At 41.2% G+C, this 19,353-nt stretch overlaps 1 long non-coding RNA gene across 2 annotated transcripts in view; it reads left to right on the top strand.

Annotated features, from left to right (window-relative positions):
• Window positions 1–16,643, top strand: part of LOC137545007 (uncharacterized) — a 171,943-nt gene extending 155,300 nt beyond the window's left edge. For both annotated transcript variants that reach the window (XR_011025966.1, XR_011025965.1), the window contains one exon: window positions 16,343–16,643. This is a non-coding gene — a long non-coding RNA (uncharacterized lncRNA). The remainder of the gene's footprint in view (window positions 1–16,342) is intronic.
• The last annotated feature ends 2,710 nt before the right edge of the window (window positions 16,644–19,353 follow it).

Here is a 19,353-nt window from a genome sequence, read left to right as displayed (position 1 = left end):
CTGTCAATCACCTGTCAATCACCCATCAATCACCCATCAATCACCCCCTGTCACTGCCACCCATCAATCACCCCCTGTCACTGCCACCCATCAATCACCCCCTGTCACTGCCCCTTGCGGGCAATCTGATCACCCACCCACACCAATAGATCGCCCGCAGACCCGACATCAGATCACCACCCAAGCGCAGTGTTTACATCTATTCTCTCCTCTAAATACCCACTAATTACCCATCAATCACCCATCAATCACCCCCTATCACCACCTGTCACTGTTACCCATCAGATCAGACCCTAATCTGCCCCTTGCGGGCACCCAATCACCCGCCTACACGCTCAGATTGCCCTCAGACCCCCTCCTTATCAATTCACCAGTGCAATATTTACATCTGTTCTTCCCTGTAATAACCCACTGATCACCTGTCAATCACCTGTCAATCACCCATCAATCACCCCCTGTCAATGCCACCCATCAATCACCCCCTGTCACTGCCACCCATCAATCAGCCCCTAACCTGCCCCTTGCGGGCAATCTGATCACCCACCCACACCAATAGATCGCCCGCAGATCCGACATCAGATCACCACCCAAGCGCAGTGTTTACATCTATTGTCTCCTCTAAACACCCACTAATTACCCATCAATCACCCCCTATCACCACCTGTCACTGTTACCCATCAGATCAGACCCTAATCTGCCCCTTGCGGGTACCCAATCACCCGCCTACACGCTCAGATTGCCCTCAGACCCCCCCTTATCAATTCGCCAGGGCATTATTTACATCTGTCCTTCCCTGTAATAACCCACTGATCACCCATCAATCACCTCCTGTCACTGCCACCCATCAATCAGCCCCTAACCTGCCCTTTGCGGGCAATCTGATCACCCACCCACACCAATAGATCGCCCGCAGATCCGACATCAGATCACCTCCCTATTGTCTCCTCTAAACACCCACTAATTACCCATCAATCACCCCCTGTCACTGCTACCCATCAGATTAGACCCCTATCTGCCCCTATGGCACTCAATCACCTGCCCATACCCTCAGAACGCCCTCAGACCCCAGCCCTGATCACCTCGCCAGTGCATTTCTTGCATCTATTCCCCCCTCTAATCACACCTTGAGACACCCATCAATCACCTCCTGTCACCCCCTAGCACATCTACCCATCAGATCAGGCCCTAATTTGCCCCGTGTGGGCTCCTGATCACTCAGCCAAACCCTCAGATCCCCCTCAGACCCCCTTCCGATCACCTCCCCAGTGCATTGATTGCATCTATTTTCCCCTCTAACCACCCCCTGAGACACCTATCAATCACCTCCTGTCACCCCCTAGCACTCCTATCCATCAGATCAGGTCCAATACAACCTGTCATCTAAAAGGCCACCCTGCTTATGACCGGTTCCACAAAATTCGCCCCCTCATAGACCACCTGTCATCAAAATTTTCAGATGCTTATACCCCTGAACAGTCATTTTGAGACATTTGGTTTCCAGACTACTCACGATTTTGGGCCCGTAAAATGCCAGGGTGGTATAGGAACCCCACAAGTGACCCCATTTTAGAAAAAAAAGACACCCCAAGGTATTCTGTTAGGTGTATGACGAGTTCATAGAAGATTTTATTTTTTGTCAAAAGTTAGCGGAAATTGATTTTTATTGTTTTTTTTCACAAAGTGTCATTTTTCACTAACTTGTGACAAAAAATAAAATCTTCTATGAACTCACCATACTCCTAACAGAATACCTTTGGGTGTCTTCTTTCTAAAATGGGGTCACTTGTGGGGTTCCTATACTGCCCTGGCATTTTAGGGGCCCTAAACCGTGAGGAGTAGTCTACAAAACAAATGCCTCAAAATGACCCGTGAATAGGACGTTGGGCCCCTTAGCGCACCTAGGTTGCAAAAAAGTGTCACACATGTGGTATCGCCGTACTCAGGAGAAGTACTATAATGTGTTTTGGGGTGTATTTTTACACATACCCATGCTGGGTGGGAGAAATCTCTCTGTAAATGGACAATTGTGTGTAAAAAAAATCAAAAGATTGTCCATTTACAGAGATATTTCTCCCACCCAGCATGGGTATGTGTAAAAATACACCACAAAACACATTATACTACTTCTCCTGAGTACGGCGGTACCACGTGTGGCACTTTTTTACACCATAAGTGCGCTAAGGGGCCCAAAGTCCAATGAGTACCTTTAGGATTTCACAGGTCATTTTGCGACATTGTTGGTTTCAAGACTACTCCTCACGGTTTAGGGCCCCTAAAATGCCAGGGCAGTATAGGAACCCCACAAATGACCCCATTCTAGAAAGAAGACACCCAAAGGTATTCCGTTAGGAGTATGGTGAGTTCATAGAAGATTTTATTTTTTGTCACAAGTTAGCGGAAAATGACACTTTGTGAAAAAAAAACAATTAAAATCAATTTCCGCTAACTTGTGACAAAAATAAAATCTTCTATGAACTCACCATACTCCTAACGGAATACCTTGGGGTGTCTTCTTTCTAAAATGGGGTCATTAGTCGGGTTCTTATACTGCCCTGGCATTTTAGGGGCCCTAAACCGTGAGGAGTAGTCTTGAAACAAAAATGACCTGTGAAATCCTAAAGGTACTCATTGGACTTTGGGCCCCTTAGCGCAGTTAGGGTGCAAAAAAGTGCCACACATGTGGTATTGCCGTACTCGGGAGAAGTAGTACAATGTGTTTTGGGGTGTATTTTTACACATACCCATGCTGGGTGGGAGAAATCTCTCTGTAAATGGACAATTGTGTGTAAAAAAAATTAAAAAGTTGTCATTTACAGAGATATTTCTCCCACCCAGCATGGGTATGTGTAAAAATACACCGTAAAACACATTGTACTACTTCTCCTGAGTACGGCAATACCACATGTGTGGCACTTTTTTGTAGCCTAACTGCGCTAAGGGGTCCAAAGTCCAATGAGCACCTTTAGGCTTTACAGGGGTGCTTACAATTAGGCACCCCCAAAATGCCAGGACAGTAAACACACCCCACAAATGACCCCATTTTGGAAAGTAGACACTTCAAGGTATTCAGAGAGGGGCATGGTGAGTCCGTGGCAGATTTAATTTTTTTTTTGTCGCAAGTTAGAAGAAATGGAAACTTTTTTTTTTGTCACAAAGTGTCATTTTTCGCTTACTTGTGACAAAAAATAATATCTTCTATGAACTCACTATGCCTCTCAGTGAATACTTTGGGATGTCTTCTTTCCAAAATGGGGTCATTTGGGGGGTATTTATACTATCCTGATATTCTAGCCCCTCATGACACATGACAGGGGGTCAGAAAAGGCATAAATGCTTGAAAAGGGGGAAAATTCACTTTTTGCACCATAGTTTGTAAATGCTATAACTTTTACCCAAACCAATAAATATACACTGAATGGTTTTTTTTAATCAAAAACATGTTTCTCCACATTTTTCGCGCTGCGTGTATACAGAAATTTTACTTTATTTGAAAAATGTCAGCACAGAAAGTTAAAAAAATCATTTTTTTGCCAAAATTCATGTCTTTTTTGATGAATATAATAAAAAGTAAAAATCGCAGCAGCAATCAAATAGCACCAAAAGAAAGCTTTATTAGTGACAAGAAAAGGAGCCAAAATTAATTTAGGTGGTAGGTTGTATGAGCGAGCAATAAACCGTGAAAGCTGCAGTGGTCTGAATGGAAAAAAAGTGCCTGGTCCTTAAGGGGGTTAAAGCCCACGGTCCTCAAGTGGTTAAAGAGGGACTGAAGTGAATTAAACAAAAAAACAAAAAAAACAGATACTTACCTGAGGAGATAGAAAGCTCTGGGTCCTAATGAGCCTTCCTGTTCCTCTCATAGTCCCCACATTCCAGCGCTGGCTCCTCCTTTCAAATCTCCCACCGCGGGAGGCTTCAGAAGTCTTCAGGAGCCCGAATGCTCTTGAAGACGGGCTGCTCCGTACTGTACATGCACGAGCATGCTCTCTCATGCATTTGCGCATGCACCGTACAGAGCCGCCCGGCTTCAGAAGACTTCCAAAGCCTACTGCTGTGGGAGATTTGAATGGAGGAGCCAGCCCTAGAACGTGGTGATTGTGACAGGAACGGGAAGGCTCATCAGGACCCAGAGCCATCCCTCTCCTTAGGTAAGTATCTGTTTTTTTATTCACTTCAGATTCTCTTTAATGCATGCTACACTACTTGTACAGTGGGAATTACTCTTACAGCTAGTGTTGCTCGCAAATATTCGCCAAAGTCGTCTTTGCACCGAAAATGCAATTTTCGATTTCAGAAATGTATAATATGGCCAATGAAAATGGATATAAGAAAGCAGGCATAAAAAAACTGCAGGCATAAAAAAAACCTGTGAATTTTTCGTTTATGAGTTAACAGCAAATTACACCTTTTAACCACTTCACCTCCAAGGGGTTTTCCCCTTAAAAACCAGAGCAATTTTCATCTTTCAGCGCTGCATCCATACATCTGCCAATAACTTTATCAGTACTTATCACACTGAAATGATCTATAAATTGTTTTTTTTTTCGCCACAAAATAGGATTTTTTGGGTGGTGCTTTTTGCTAAGAATTATTTTACTCTAAATGCATTTTAATGGGAATAGTAAGGAAAAAATGAAAAAAAAAATCATTATTTCTCAGTTTTTGGCCATTATAGTTTTGTCCTGGTTATTGTAGCATTTAAAATATTACCCTAGTACAATGTATGGCGCCAATATTTTATTTGGAAATAAAGGTGCATGTTTTCAGTTTTGCGTCACTGATTACAAGCCCATAATTTAAAAAGCAACAGTAATATACCCTCTTGACATACAAATTAAAGTGACACTGAAGCGAAAAAAAATATGATTTAATGAATGTTATAAGCAATATTAAACGTATAATGTTTGGCTCGGTTTACTGACTTCATTATGCATGAGCAGATGCTGAGAGTTTATCAGACACAGGGGATGTTGAGAAAAGATAATTGTTTGAAGAAATAACAGTAAGGAGTTTTGAATCAGGATGATATCATGTATTGGCTAACTAGAGATGGATAAACAGTGAGCTTTCGGCTTATAAAAAGCCTTCGTCGGATTGGTTCCTGACAAACACTGAAAAACACAGCTTATATACACTGACATACAGAGGAGAAACATTCTTTAGCAAACATAAATGTAATTAGATGCCTCAACTGTTACTGAGGAGGCTTTCTCAGGCATCCTGGCTAAATTGATAAGATCAACAAATAGAAATAACAGTGAAAGGTGTGTCTAGAAATTCATTTCTGTGACACAGTCCAGACCATAAAGAGACTATGAAAGGTAAAGCAGTGGATCTATGCATCAGTATGTCAGGATATATTAAAACAAAAATCATAAGATTTTGGTCTGGTCACAATTGGATGCTTAGAAAGCCAGTTATTATGCACAATGGATTAATTGTTGACCTGAATAGTGGTGGAAAAATTGGGCACTGGATGATTTGCAAAAATGCTGGTAGCTTAAATTGAAGGAAGAGAATAATATTACAATTGAGCTTTCCCAAAAAAAAAAAAAAAAAACAGTATGCACAAAACAAAACAACAAAACAAAAACACACTTCCAATACTAGCCACTAAGAAGTTTTGAATAGGCAAGTTACTAATAATAACTCCTATGTGACTAAGGAGCCGGCCATTTCAAATAGAGAGAAGCAAAACAAACAAAGCAAGTTCGGAGATTCTAGAAACTTGCCTTTTATTCAGATTCCAAGCATTTTAACTCTTTATCGCTTTCCAAACCAATGTAGAGATCACCCCCTAAGCACCTACTATTTTTTCTGCGGTGTGGGGACTCGGGAGGAGCACATGTGGGTGATCAGTGTGTGCCAAAAAAGGAAAAGCCGGAGGGATCTCCATCTCCTCGCACTAGACCGTGGAGGCCACTCCAGCATTCACCAAGGGACTAGGCTGGCACCAGCTTGTGTACTCTAGCTCCACCCCCATTGCACTTGCACCATCATAATTCCGTAAAAAGTGTGGAAATTTGATCCACAAATGATGATGCCATGCCTGTCTAGATCCAGCAATGGTGCCCCAAGTAATGAGCCAAAATGCACACACTATCTAATTTATGTGACACAGTGGCCATTTTGAAGGCCCTGATGCTATGCCTGCAGCCTTATTTTCCTATGCTGCACTATGTCCAACATTACGCAATAGGTGACCCTTCCTCAACCTCCTTCCAGGGGAACTTTCCACCTGGATGCCGGTGCTTACCCTCTGTGGTCCACCACTCCACACAAGAACGATGGATTCAAACAAACAGACAAGGGAAGCACTCTTGCATGGCAATATACCTTATATTGTACACAACAGTACACACCTGAGGAAGAGCGAGTAGCTCAAAAACGTTTGTGTACTGTTCTGCACAATATAAGGTATATTGCCAAGCAAGACTGTGTTCCTTGTCTGTTTATTTCCAACATTGGACCTATACTGGAAAAGGCAGATGTTGGACATAGTCCGACATAGGATTGGAAAGCGTTAAAGCACACCTTAACTGAGAGGAATACGGAGTCTGACGTATTTATTTTCTTTTAAACAAAGTTATCCCACACCATACTTTTAGCTATAGAGCATTAAAGAAGCATGCAGATCAGGTGCTTTTGACTGACGTCTGACTGGATTAGCCACATGCTTGTTTCAGATGCGTGACGTAGACTGAACCCAAGAGATCAGCATGACTGCCAGGCAACTGGTGTTGTATAAAAGGAAATAAATATGGCAACCTCCTTCTCCCTCTTAGTTCTGGTGTACCTTAAACCCAAAGCAAGTTTAAGTGTTTAGTGCTGCATCAGTTTAACTACTAGCTAACTAACTAATTAACTACTTAACTTACTTTTCACTCTTTGAGACTTTTTCTTTCCTGACAAATAGAGCTTTATTTTATATCTAAAATCAAATAAAAAAACTGTATGTTTTCACAAGTACATTTAGCAAAAATAAGCACAAAAAAAAAAGTTGAGAATCACAAATAATTTTGAAAAACAAAAATAAATAAACGCAACCAGAATAAAACCACTGAATATTCAGTATTTATTTCCCTAAAAAGTTACAGTTACTATAATTTTATACAGCCAAAATTACTCCTTTAATTAGTTTAGGGAAATAATTAAAACTTCTACATTATTGGTACTTAAAAAATAAATAAATCTAATCACCACTCAAACTCTAGCCCTAAATATTGTTTCATTGCATGCCACGAAAATTAGACATATTCAATTGTTAACAGTCTTTTTAAAAAGGAAATAATATAAACTGAAGATATTTAAAGAGAAGTTTTGCCAATGAAAAGTTTATTTTTTAAGTACATATTTGTTTATTTTTTTTCTCACTGTGATCACAGACACTTATATGTGTGCAAAAAAAAAAATCAAGTCAGTGCTCTGTACTTCTCTAAATCTTAACCAGTTCTCCACTGAGGTTTTTTTTCCCTTATGGACCAGTGCAATTTTCACCTTTTAGCACTCCTCCCTCGACAATAACTTTATCACTGCTTATCTCAATAAAATGATCTATATATATTTTTTTGCCACCAATTAGGCTTTCTTTGGCTGGTACATTTTAATAATTTTCTAAATGCTTTTTAATGGAAATATTATGAAACAAATTTAAAAAATCACTATTTCTCAGTTTTCAGCCATTATAATTTTAAAATAATACATGCTACTGTAATTAAAACCCATATATTGTATTTGCCCATGTATCCCGGCTATTACATCATTTAAATTATGTCCCTATCACAATGCATGGCGACAATATTTTATTTGGAAATAAAGGTATATATTTTCAGTTTTGCTTCCGTCACTAATTACAAGCCCGTTTTTTGCAAATCGAACAGTAATATACCCTCATGACATACATATAAAAAAAAAAATTAGACCCTAAGGTAACTATTTATGTACTTTTATGTAATTTTTTGTTCAATGAAAATGTTTTATTTTGATAACTAGGGGAGGGGAGGTGAGGGGTTAATTAATGGGTATTTTTTTAATGGAATGTGTGTGGGATGTGTATATAGGTGTAATTTTACTATTTGGCCACTAGATGTCCCCCACTTTATTCTGATTGAGTTAGTTTTACTGCATACATGTGTTACAGGAAGTAACGCATGTGTGCTTTCACTTTCTGTTTAGTCAATGAAAATGACATCTGACTGATGACAAATGACTGATGCCGGTTTCATTGATCACAGGCAGTTAGATTTTGTGTTCCCGTGATAGTGAGTTAGAACTCACTATCATGGGAACACACAATTCATGATGTGTGTACTAGCGGGCAGCGATGTGAACACAAGTGGGAGCGCGCCCAGGGCTGAGCGGGAGCACGCACGGTGGCGGTTGAGTCGAGATATTTATAGTTACGCCCCTGGAGCTAGGATTAAGTCTCCAGGGGTGTAGATATACCATATCCAAAACATTTACTGGTTAATCTAAGAGGGGAAGAACATGTACTTTTTGGAGGTGTTTAAGAATTACACTCTTATCTTTTTGACTTTTTAACAGTACTATAATCTAAATCATTAGTGATAATAGCCACAAGTTAAGGTCCTCTTGATTTTATGTCGTCCATTGGGGATTTGGAGCTAATTGCCTAGGACGTCATCACTGGCTGGCCTGTACAGACGCATGTCAGCTGTGTAGCTGATGATGTGTTCTGTTGGCGCAGACAATGCAACCAACCATAACGGAGGGCGAGTTGATCCGCCAGGCAGATCACTCACAAGTTGGAGGTTGGTAACCATCTGCATGACACACGTTTACATAGCGGTTGGCTCTGTTCAACAGAGTGTAAACTGTGGACCACGTGTATAATTTTTTTTTTCTGCAACAATAAATTTTTTTTTATTAATTTATATTGAAATATTGCACAAACATGACAATTCATATTACTAGGGATGTTCTTCAGTTTGTTACACTCTCAAACCTGTTTTCATGCAGTTGTCTGACAAGTGTAAAACTCCCCATATCGCTACAATTTGCTAAACATGATTTACCAGCCTGTGGAGTAATTGTGTTTTTTTGTTTGTTTTGTTTTTTAATAAAGAACCATTGTTTTGAAATTACACAACATGTGTCTGAATTCTGAAGGTAAATTCACCACTATCTCCATTTATAAATGGATTTTAAACAGTTTTATTCTTATTGGCGCCTCTGTATCATTGATCTCAGTTTCCTATATCGTCCACCCCGATAGAGGGGTGTATTCCTGTTAACCTTCTACAACAGAGAGCAACTTTTAGCCAGAGTGGGGTTCTGATTGTGAAGCCCATACTTTTTCCCAGTGGTCATTACAGAGGTGACTCAGACTTTTGAGTATAATAAGCTAAAATACATTTTAGCTTCTTGAATCAACATATTGCAATATTGGGGCTTTCGGTTTCTGTCTTATTCACCTGGAATGATTTTTCTTTGCTCTGTAAGAATTTAATTTAAAGGATACCTTTAGTGAGAGGTATGTGGAGGCTGCCATTAGTGATGATCGTCATCTGCTAATTACGTGTAAATTTTCGCAATTATGCATACACGTAATTACAAATTCTTAATTCAATTGACTTCACATAATTATTGACTTACACATAATTTTGTGACGACTTTGGCAGTAAATAGCAAAGTCCCCATACATTCTATTGCTACCAAAATTGCTACATATGTTAACCTCCTTGCCGGTTATCCCGAGCTCAGCTCGGGGTAACCTGCGCAGGAGGATTTCGCAGGCCCCGCTGGGCCGATTTGCATAATTTTTTTCCCTACACGCAGCTAGCACTTTGCTAGCTGCGTGTGGTACGCAATCGCCACCGCTACCCGCCACGCCGAGCCGCCCCCCCCCTCCCAGACCTTTGCGCAGCCTGGCCAATCAGTGCCAGGCAGCACTGAGGGGTGGATCGGGATTCCCTCTGACGTCCCGATGTCCATCCCGCCCCGTTGCCATGGCGACCGGGGAAGCCCTGCAGGAAATCCCGTTCTGAACAGGATTTCCTGCTTACTCTGATCCCCGGGAGGCGTTCGGAGTGGGTGGGGGGATGCCGCCGCTCAGCGGCTATCATGTAGCGAGCCCTGGGCTCGCTACATGATTTGAAAAAAAAAAGTGCTGTGCTGCCTCCTTGCGGCGGGAATTGGACCGGCAAGGAGGTTAAGGAGAATATTGGGTACAAGTAAAAAAATATATATTTTCAAAAAGTCCTTGCAGTTTTTGAGAACAATCTATTTTATAAATGCAAAGAAATATGTGTTTTAAACCTAGAAAAATAAGTTTAAAAACCTTTTTGTTTGTATTTTTAAAATAAATTTTCTCAAAAACTACAAGGTCTTCTTGAACAATTTTTATTGTAACTTGTACCTAGTATTCTTTTTAACATATGTAGCAATTTTGGTAGCAATGGCTTTGCTATTCACTGCTAAAGTCGGCACAAAATTACGCATAAATTACGCGTAAATTCATGCATAATTACAAATGGGAACAGTTAACTACAAAATTGCTTACATTGTTCCCCCCCAATTTTTCATTACAATTATGATGCGTAATTGCATATTACGATGCATAATTATGAATGGTCGTAATTTCTGCTCATCACCAGCTGCCGTATTTATTTTCTTTTAAGCAATACCAATTGCAGGCTGTCCTACTGATCCTTTGCCTCTAACACATTTAGCCATAGAACCTGAACAAGCATGCAGATCAGGTGTTTCTGACAAAAATATTAAGTCTTAAAGAGACACTGAAGCGAAAAAAAAATGATGATATTATGATTTGTATGTGTAGTACAGCTAAGAAATAAAGCATTAAGATCAGATACATCAGTCTAATTGTTTCCAGTACAGGAAGAGTTGAGAAACTCCAGTTGTTATCTCTATGCAAAAAAAGCTATTAAGCTTTCCGACTAACTTAGTCGTGGAGAGGGCTGTTATCTGACTTTTATTATCTCAACTGTAATTGAACTGTTTACTTTTCCTCTGCTAGAGGAGAGTTCATTACTTCACAGACTGCTCTGAAAGACTCATTTTGAATGCTGAGTGTTGTGTAATCTGCACATTATAGAATGATGCAATGTTAGAAAAAACACTATATACCTGAAAATAAAAATATAAGAATATTTTCTTTGCTGCTAATCTTCTAGTAATTATTCATAGTACACAACCAATTCATTATATCATTTTTTTTTTTCGCTTCAGTGTCTCTTTAACCAGGACACTATTTGCATTGAGTTTGTATGTCCACCTTGTATAGTGCAAGTCTATGGTGGACTATGACTATTGAAGGGAAATTTGTTAACTCCAGTGAGGAACAGTTAGTGCCATGACTTGTTCAATGTACTCAGTAAAGTGCTGCAAAAAATGTCAGCGCTACATGAATGCATAATTATTCTAGTAATAATAATAATATTCTATTGTACACACTGTTCCATCTACTCCTCCATTCCATTTACTTATTTATTGATGACATCTTTTCACACTCTAACCTATTGTTTAGCCATGACCTTTAGGCCTTGTGTACTTATTGTACAATATCCATTAGTGATATTTGCTGTCTGAGGCTCCCCTAAGCACTTTACGTCTGCCCTAAGATTTATATTCGCCATATCGCAGGTCCATTCTGAGCCATTGAAATCATCTCAGCTACCAATATATTTTAAGTTATTGATGGGCTAGCTGTTCCACTCTAAAAGATACAGTGTTAAAGTTTTTATCAAGTTATTTTCATTTATTACATTTTAAAAATGTGATGATTTCATTAATGTTTCTCTCTGCTCATTTATATGCTTAACTGTGCTAGAGGTGGGCGTGGTTATGGACGCTCACAGGGGAAAATAATATATGTCAGGAGATGAACAACACAAACCAAATTTCATGCAATACTATGCAAAACATGCACGCAGCACTGAAGAACCCTAATCTCCATAAGAAATATATAAATACAGAGGAGCTGCAGCACACAACAGTAAAACAGTGACAGGGGCTCTTGGTTACGCTTTAATGCAATTAAGCTCACCAACTGCGCCAAAGTGTCCCCGATCTGGTGAGTCCTACTCTAACCAGATCGGGGACACTTTGGCGCAGTTGGTGAGCTTAAACGCGTTAAAGCGTAACCAAGAGCCCCTGTCACTGTTTTACTGTTGTGTGCTGCATCCCCTCTGTATTTATAGATTTCTTATGGAGATTAGGGTTCTTCAGTGCTGCGTGCATGCTTTGCATAGTATTGCATAAAATTTGGTTTGTGCCGCTCATCCCCTGACATATATTATTTTCCCCTGTGAGCGTGCATAACCACACCCATCTCTAGCACAGTTAAGCATATAAATGAGCGGTGCTCATAGTTCAGTTAGTAGCTAGTAGAAGGTGAGGTGTTTTTCATTTAATTTCTCCCATTTAGTTGACCCTTGGGTTTTGGTATGGTTCCCACTAGAACGCTGATTAAAACTAGCATTTTTGCCTGCTTAGAGTAGGACTCACCAAATCGGGGACACTTTGGCGCAGTTGGTGAGCTTAAACGCGTTACAGCGTAACCAAGAGCCCCTGTCACTGTTTTCCTGTTGTGTGCTGCAGCCCCTCTGTATATATATATATATGTATATATATATATGTAAACAGACTGGACTTTCTGGTTCAGACAGCCTGCCATGGGATCACCACACCACTAGGGATCATCAAAAATGCAGATTTCTGATTCCACCCAAATTCTGATTTCTGCTAATGCCTATTACCGATTCTGCGGATTTCCAGTTTTCGATTTCCGAGTAGTACTGGTATTTGTCATTTTTTGCATTCTCTGCTTGGCCAAATACTTCTGAGTTGACTCTGCATTCTCTGATTGGTCCAAAGCTTCCGAGTTCTGTGACTGGGCTAAAATGACCAAGTAGCGGTAATGGAGTATTTCCTCAGAAATCCAAGTTCCAATTTCCGTTTTCCGAGTTCAAATCGGAATTGCAGATTTTTGATCAGAAATGCGGGAATTTCAACTCTGCAACATCCGAATGAGCATCCCTACGCACCACATGAATCAGTATTTTAAATGAACCTGTGGCAGAGTGCCCCGACAAGTTCATATGCATAGACCTGCCTTCTTCTGTGATGCACTTCCTGCTGGAGAGGAAGTACGTTAATGAGATCCCCGTTGGTCCTCGCATGCTCGCTGAGTCGCACCACCCTCCATTATAGACCTACATCTTCCCAGTAGAGAAAAAATATTAGAATGCTAATTACAACAGAGAGAGAACATGTGTGCATCAACCAAGTGAACCTGACAAATCTGGCTTTGCAAATTTGGCCTATTGGCTAATCACGAGACATTGCTCATGCAAATAAGCATTTGCTTTCACATGCCTAAATATGCAGGGTCAAAAACCAAAAACCGCAAAACAATCGCCCTGCAGGAATTAGTTCATGCTATATAGCACTATCCAGGGGCGCCACGAGGAGGCTTCCCATTGCCCCCATACAACCGGGGGGCCGCGGGGGTCCCAGGCACTCTTACCACCTGGAACCCACACAGCGGCACCCCGGAGGTGGAGGCTGGGGGGTGCAGGCGATCTCCCCAGCGTAGCCAGCGCCGGGAAGAGCCGCCCGCACACACCTCCCAAGATTAAAAACAGGCATTGTTTAAAGAGGAACGGTTGCAGAAATCTTAACATATAAAACACATACAAATAAGAAGTACATTTCTTCCAAAGTAAAATGAGCCATAAATTACTTTTCTCCTATATTGCTGTCACTTACAGTAAGTAGTAGAAATTTGACATTACCGACAGATTTTGGACTAGCCCATCTTTTTATAGGGGGGTTCTCACGGTTTTCTTTATTTTTAAAAACATTTAGTGAATGGCTCTGTCCAACTGCCAAAATAGTGTGCAGCGAGCAGGGAGGCTGGCCAGCATCTTTGTATTAATCACTTTCAGGGAATATCTTTATAAAGAATAAAGGCCATGCTGAGAATCCCCTATAGAGAGATGGACTAGCCCAAAATCTGTCGGTAATGTCAGATTTCTACTACCTACTGTAAGTGACAGCAATATAGGAGAAAAGTAATTTATGGTTCAATTTTCTGTGGGAGAAATGTACTTCTTAATTGTATATGTTTTAAATTTTAAGACTTTTGTGATGGTTCCTCTTTAAAGAGAAAGTCAACAACAACACCTTCCACTTCCCACAGGTTCTCCTTTAATACCACACACAAATTTGCATCTTCTCACTCCATGAATTGCCCAGCGATATGGCACTAAAGCTCTTCAGCCTGGATTAGCTCCTGGGGACTTGTAGCTGTATAGTTAGAGAATTGCGCAGACATGCCCCGGTATATTGTGCAGTACCACCGCTTCTTCTGTCAGCCATTCTCTATAAGAGGGACAGGAAATGGACCCGAGATAAAAGCTCTGCTATCTCACTCTTGCCTATTTTTAGGTTGAGTGGCTTGAAAAGTTATATTTATTGATACACATTTATCACTGATGTACCATAAAGTCCTGATGGGAGAGTTTTGCAGAAGAGGGGCACAGATCTTCTTTACCTCGGCACATTTATGATGATTCTAACCTGAGGAGTGGAGCGATTTGAATTTTCATTTAGGAATTCATCGGAGACTCGTCATTGGAGACCAGGTTCCTTTACAAGGAACGTCGGAAGAATAAGAATGCTGTGTGCGGCGGAATGACAATCTTTCCTGTGTAGCTGAGTCTACAGAAAGACAAAAGTGTGAACACCTGCACATTGACTAAACTATGCTCATTCCTGCAAATAACAAAACAAACTGCTTTATTCACATATTGTTATTCTGGCAACATGTCTTTTAACCGCTTCCGTAGCCCCTTAAAGAGACTCTGAAGCGAGAATAAATCTCGCTTCAGACCTCATAGTTAGCAGGGGCACGTGTGCCCCTGCTAAACCGCCGCAATAGCGCCGCTAAACGGGGGTCCCTTGACCCCCAAACCCCCCACTGCGAGACTTGGTCGCAGACTTGGTCGCTCCTGGAGGCAGGGCTAACGGCCGCAGCCCTGCCTCCAGTCGCGTCTGTCAGCGGCGCATCACCGCCTCTCCCCCGCCCCTCTCAGTGAAGGAAGACTGAGAGGGGCGGGGGAGAGGCGAAGATACGCACTGACAGACGCGCGTGGGGCAGGGCTGCGGCGGTTAGCCCTGCCCCAACCAGGAAGTGCTCCCCCGCATTACGGAGGGGATTTGGGGGGACAGTGACCCTCGTTAAGCCGCGGGATAGCGGCGGTTTAGCAGGGGCACACGTGCCCGTGTTATCTATGAGGTCTGAAGCGAGATTTATTCTCGCTTCAGACTCTCTTTAAGGACCAGAGAATGCTGGTTTAAAAAAATGGTGCTTACCGACGTCATGCCACACTGACCCGCCACTACCACCATTCATTAGGTGGTCGTTCGGATTCCGCGTAAATGTAATTTCCACATTTTTGATCGGAAATTGCATTTCCGCATCGGAATTTGGAAATCGGTAATGCAAGTGCGAAAGGTAGATCTTTGCGGGAATCGCAGAAATTTCTGATGACTTTAACATTGATTTTCTCAAAAACTACAAGGTCTTTTTGAAAGTTTTTTTTCCTCTCGTTTCCACTCTTTTGCTTAACATACCCTAAATTTTTTTTATTCTGATGCGTATTTTCTTGGAAATTTCCACCGACTTTAATATCGATTTCCTCAAAGACTACAAGGTAACATACCCTGAAATTTTGGTGTATGTAGCACCGACGGGGCTTTGCTTTGCTATTAACCGGCGGCTTTGCTATTAACTGGCGGCCATTGACTGCAATGTAAAATGCAGAAAATCTGCATTACAGATATACGGTACAATACCAACTTTAGAGGTTAATAGAAAAGCCCCCATAGGTGCTAGAAACACCAAAATTTCATGGTATGTTAACTTGTAGTCTTTGAGGAAATCGATGTTAAAGTTGGCAGAAATTTCCGAGAAAATTTGCATCGGAATGTGGAAATCGGTAGCAGAGAACAGAATCGGTAGTGGTAATCGACAATGGCGGAAAATGACCCTTTCCTGCAGCAAAACCTTATCTCAAGCTCTCTCACACTGTTTCTTGGCTGTTTAAGTGCTTCAAAAAAACAGAACTGTATAACTCCCAGTGGGTTGAAGAGCTCAGAGAGGCCCTTTTGCATAGATAACAACTGAAGTTTTTCCTGTACTGGAAAACAATATGAGACTCTTTTCTAATTTTCTATTTCTTAGGTGTACTACACACACAATTCATTATCTCCCTTTGCCCAATAGATTGTGCTATACAGTCTCTTGGTAGTTACCAGGAAGTGTATTATCTTATGAGGCATGTTGATTCATTTGCAGGGGCTTCGGTTGGCTCGGGGAAACACTCGTTCTTCTTCTCCAATCGATCCTCTGTGATAGCCAGCGGAACTGGGCGCACACCTGCCAGGAACGGGCGCGCAACCGCCGCAACACTGCTGGATGGACATATCTGTCCAGATTGCATGCCCCTGATGAGTCACAGGAATTGATGAAACCAGTAGAGCCAGGATGCGTGGACGTGGAATGCAGAAGTAAACAGCGTGGAGCGGCATCACTGGAATCTTGGCGAGCTATAGCACACCAGAAGCCAGCCAGACGGCCCAGGATCAGGGTTAAGCCCATTAAAACTCTGTGTCATGTTTTAAAGCAAGATTGGCTTCAAAACTGGGAAGAGGTGACTTCGGAGAGTTTGTGACAGGCAGGGGGAGGCCTAAATTGCTCAGCAGTTTCTGAGGACCTAATCTAGCAGAAGGTCAACAACATATAGGGGTGAGTGATCCATCTTCTGGGTGTGTTGGTGGTTTTTCACCCGTCAAGGCTTACCTGGGTTACAAAACTTTCTGGATACTCCAAAAGGACTTTAAAGTCCCAATTGAGTTGGACTTTGTCTTTTTGACCATGTTCTTGTGCATATGTGCACTACTAAAAATTTAATTTCATATTTTCAGCTTGATCTCCAGGCTCACTGTCACTGTCATGTGACCACAGTGGAACTCTAGTGGTGAGTACAAAGCTGCTGGGGAGACGAGTGGGCCGGAGTAGGAGCGAGGACAGGTAGCTAGGATCTCAAGGGTGCTTCCGCTTTGTTCTGTGGGATACGGCTCCACATTGTAGGGCTGCCCTATTGGAGGGTCACCGCTTTTGACCTGTTTTTTAGGCCAAAAGTGTGTGTGGGGGAGAGGGGGATATGGGTCTATGTGTGGATTAGCCTATCCGCCAGTATACTGTATATGGTAATTCATGAGATACATCATAAGTTCAGATTAATCATAAGTAGGGATGATTAAAGATATACATATTCTTCTGAGTTAAAGTGAATGTTTACCATTTTAAAAATAAAAAAGTCAGATACTCACCTAAGGAGAGGGAAGGCTCGGTCCTAATGAGCCTTGCCTCTCCTCTCCCGGTGCCCGGTCCCGAGCAGGTTCCCCTGTGGCAGTATTCGACCAGTTCGGTCAAATACTGCCACTTCCGCAGACGAAGGGAGCTTTCGGAAGCCTTCGGGAGCACTCGGGCTCCCGAAGACTGCCACTCCATACTACGCATGCGCGAGCGCCCTAGTATGGAGCGGCCCGTCTTCGGAAGCCCGAGTGCACCCGAAGACCTCCGAAGTCCCTGCGGCGGCGGACGCGAACGGGGGAGCCAGCGCAGCACCGAGGGCACCGGGATAGGAGAGGGAAGGCTCATTAAGACCGAGCCTTCCCTCTCCTTAGGTGAGTATCTGACTTTTTTATTTTTAAAGTGGTACCCACTGGCTTTAATGCAAATTTATGCACATTTTATGTAAATATATGCAGCTTGAAAATGGAGCTATCAATTAAAACTTGGGTATAAATTGATTGGTCCATTTTCAAACTGCATACATTTGCATAACAATCTGCATAATTTTGGAAGAATTTGCATCTCATTGATCATCCCTAATCATAAGGCAGATTAAAGGAGCATATTCAGCAAATGCTAGTAAAATTACCATGCGCAGGCAGTGCAGTGCAATTTTTTGGGTACTTATGCCAGTAAAAAAGCACATGCCCTGCAAATAGCGCAATTCATGTTGCTTGGCAAATGTGCATTATGCTCAAGCCTAAGTAATGTGGGTTGCCCTAATAGCGCTTAATCTAGCAGTTGTGCAGTTTAGATGTGTGCACAATTTAATTTTCACTATTACACAATATGCCAGGATAACACACCAGGGGCCATATGCAATTAACTTTTTCTCCTGAGTTTTCTCCTAGGTGATATTTTTAAATGTGTTGATACATAATGCCTTCTAAGCTACCAGAAAGCAAGAAAATACTCAAAATAATTCTGACAATACTTTTTCACTTACTGTTCAGTACTTTCTCCGTTGAAAAGTGCTGAAAAGTTATTTTAAAAAGAAGATGAAAATGTATCTCCTAGGAGAAAACTCAGGTGAAAAAGTGAATTGCATGTGGCCCCAGAGGTGCTGCTAAAATGGACAGCTCTATACTCTCCAAAATATCAAAAATGCATGAAAGCCAAAAGTAAAATACACCACATCACATGCAAACCGTATATTACCTCTAAAACTGCATTTATTTATTTATTATTTATTTATTGTATTTGTATAGCGCCAACATATTACGCAGCGCTTTACATTAGTTAAGGTTACAGACAATATTTAGGGCATTAAACTGTAAAGGCCTGTGTAAGACCTTAGATAGTTAGAAAGTACTTTGTTATAGTGGACTGCTAATTGTCTTAATACAGCTGCGGGCCCTTTTATATTATCGTGTTGATTCACAGACCTTTTCTCCTGAATTATCTCACCTTACTTATTTTTCTCTTCAACTATAAGAAGAAATATGAAATTGATATCAAAACATAACTAGGTACTTATACTGACTGTACTTGAAAAAAATCCTTTTACAAAGTAAAGCTTGAAAAATTAGAATATTGTGCAAAAGTTAATTTATGTCAGTAATTTAGCTTAAAGTGGTATAAAACCCAGCATGTCTTCTTTGCTCTAAAAGATTATTTACAGCTTATAATTTACTACCATAATTTTTTTTAAGCAGAACAGCATTCAAAGGGTTATAACACAGGACTTACTTTTTCAATAAAAACTCCCTGCAGGGAGATCCACATCTGAACTGGTGATAACAATGGCCTAAATTCACTAAGATCATGCTGGAGATAATAAGGCAAGAGAAAACTTACCTCCACACAGTGAGAGAGTTATCTTATCCCTTTATTCCTTAAGTTACCTCCTCTATAATTAATTTACCTCCTCTGTAGTTAATTTACCTCCTCTGTAGTTATTTTCACACGCAGTTAATTAACAGCCTGTCTTTAACTCTGGAGTTATTTTA

The sequence above is a fragment of the Hyperolius riggenbachi genome, chromosome 2, assembly GCF_040937935.1.
Source record: "Hyperolius riggenbachi isolate aHypRig1 chromosome 2, aHypRig1.pri, whole genome shotgun sequence".
Lineage (NCBI taxonomy): Eukaryota > Metazoa > Chordata > Amphibia > Anura > Hyperoliidae > Hyperolius > Hyperolius riggenbachi.
The sequence above is the reverse complement of the archived record's forward strand: the minus strand, read 5'-3'. Positions and strand labels throughout refer to the sequence as shown.